The sequence below is a fragment of the Pan paniscus genome, chromosome 10 (genome assembly GCF_029289425.2).
Source record: "Pan paniscus chromosome 10, NHGRI_mPanPan1-v2.0_pri, whole genome shotgun sequence".
Taxonomy (NCBI): Eukaryota; Metazoa; Chordata; class Mammalia; order Primates; family Hominidae; genus Pan; species Pan paniscus.
This window is the reverse complement of record NC_073259.2, coordinates 91,201,500-91,204,166: the sequence shown is the minus strand read 5'-3', so window position 1 is coordinate 91,204,166 and position 2,667 is coordinate 91,201,500. Positions and strand designations below refer to the sequence as shown.

Below are 2,667 nucleotides of genomic sequence, written 5' to 3'. Positions count from 1 at the left end.
TTTGTATCAGGTCTGTTGTAAATGTTCATTATAATCACTGCTGCTTAATTTAGCAGATGGTTGGAACTGTACAATTCTTCTCAGAGGAATTAAATATGGTTATGTCATTTCCCAAGTTGACTTCAAAGAAGTAATTTGAGATCAAGTAATGTTTCAGTTTCAGTATTAGTTCAGAATCATTGCCATAAGTGTTTTCTTTTCTCTACTTCTACAGTTTTGAGTATCTGTGATGAACTGAGTTGGTCTTCCATTTTCTTAGCTCTTGATGTTCTTCAATAAAGAAATAAAGGTGAATAAATCATTGTACCCAAATCCCATGCTTTGCCACATGATTCTGCAGGAGTCCCAAAAGAGGTTTTCTTATTATATTTGCACAGCACTGTTTCTCATCTGTTGTCAGCCAATACAAGGTGCACAGAAATTATTTTTTACATCAAACTTTTGGTACATATTAATTCCACCTGCAATGACAACCTCGCACTAATCTCAAGATATCAGTGATCAAATGTAATAAGCAAGAAACAGAGAAGCCGTATCTAAAAAAATTCTCAGAATCTCCTACCTACTCAGAATGCCATCTATGTCTTTCGTTCAATGGATATTCAATTGGCTAAGAATGGTTTTACTAGGATCATGCATTTTGAAAGACAAGAAACTAAAAAAAGAGATTGTTCATAGTTCCCGATCTGTCTCTAAGTGACAGGGTCACTTCTCTTCACCCTGGGGGCTCTTCCAAAAAGGTAGTTTTTCTAAACCAAAAGATTTCACTATTCATAAGGGCTCATTCTTATATGTTATTCAACCTCTTTCAACTTCCAATTTCTATGCCCTGCAACCTCCTACTGTTTGGGTTGAACTTACTTTGGACACTGCGGGAAGCAAAGGGAGGGTAATATTTGAGGGTATGAGAGATGGTTGATTTAGTCAGGAAAGCTCATTACTATGCCATTATGTTTTGTATTTAGAAGCTTTCTTCTGAGAGAGCAAGGATCTTAATTTCAAATAGGAAGTAAGCTTTGCAATTCCCCTGTGAAGCTGGAAAGTTACATGAAAACCAACAGACATCTTTTAGAGAATGTTGGGATTATAATGCAAAGTAGTTAGGAGATCTGGGTTTGTGAATGTGTCTGCCACTGGCTAGTACTTTAGGTCCCTGCATTTTAGTATCCTTTTCAAAACCACAAATTATGGCCATGAAGATTAATAGAATAATATGTTCATATATATAAAATATACATAGAGGTTCTCTATAAATTATAAAAATAATGTTTGTGTACAAAGTATTATTTTTTGTAGTCAGCTATTTAAGTTCTTAAGACATTTAGAACACCAATTTATGAGGATAAATTCCATTCGTCAGGGCAAGCACAGATCGCAGATAGCCCCCGGAGCTGAGGAATAGCTTTGATTTTTGGTAAAATTTGTGAGTCCACAGCTTTCTGATCAATCTTGTGATGCTCTATAATCTCATATTTCTCTTTTTCTGTGTCAAAGATCTCACCTTCCTGGTGTCTGGGCTTCTGCAGCTTCTTCTTGAAGTAAGCATTAGTAAGATGTTTTGGGATTTTTACATTGCTGATATCAATTTTGGTTGAGGTGGCAATGACAAATTTCTGGTGTGTTTTTCGTAAAGGAACTCGTTGAGGACCAGAGGTCCAGTCACAAGTAACAAGCCACTAGCCAGCTGCTTCAGGAAAACCACCCTCTTGCCCCTGTGGCATCCAGTGAGGATGATCAGAATGGTCCCTGGGGTGATGCTGGCTCGCAGTTTTCTACGTGCTGACAGGAGGGTTTTTTGCCGTGGCTCAACAGCTTTCCAGACACATCTTCAGTAGGATAATATCTAGGCATTTTGCGAAGTTTAACCACCCGGGTACTGCAGTTCTTTTCACCACCAACTGGTTTGTAACAGTTTCAAGAAACTTCTCCTTCTTTTTCTTTTTAACCTTGGATTTGTGGTTGAGTTCTTCCTCTTTACATGGCCTTTCTGGAATACATAGCAGATCGGGAATACCTGCCAATTCCTCTGACAAGGACAGGATTGCGGCTGCAATGGGGCTTTCTTTTCTGAGGTTTTTTTAGCCTTGAGGTTATCCTTTTTCACCTTGCCACCAGCATCAGCCTTCTTGGCTTTGAGTTTTTTCTCTTTAGTATCTGGCTTCTCAACCTTTTCACCCGCCATTTTGAAAGATGGGAAAGAGAGCTATGTACAAGATATTTTTACATTGTTATTGTCAGTAACCTCTTCCTTCTCTTCAGGAAAGTTGAGAAAGGAGTGACAAGATGCCATCTGCAGGCATTCTTCTGCCCTGCCTCAGGCTATTTTCACCACATTGTTTCCCACCTTGGCACTCCCTTCCCCAAACCCTCTGCAAAGAGATAAAAGAACAGATGTACACTCCTCCCTCTGCAAGGTCAGCTAAAAGCCTTGTATCCCAATCACGATGATGGCAGCTACCGTGGTTGTGATACATATCAGCTAAGCCTGGCTGAAGTAGGTATGCAACTGGCAACACAAGACAAAAGCTCTCTGAGCCTGGCAGGAAGCATAAGTGATAGTCAGATAAACTCATTTTCTAATCACCATATATCTGCTTATCTATAAACAGTTGAATCCTGGGCAGTTACGCAATTCTTGCAATTCTTGTAATCTTGGTTTCCATCTGC

General features: G+C 39.2%; 1 pseudogene; it reads right to left on the bottom strand.

Moving 5' to 3' along the window:
• Nucleotides 1–1,321: 1,321 nt before the first annotated feature.
• On the bottom strand, nucleotides 1,322–2,182 carry LOC100974841 (large ribosomal subunit protein eL6-like; annotated as a pseudogene).
• Between the last annotated feature and the right edge of the window lie 485 nt (nucleotides 2,183–2,667).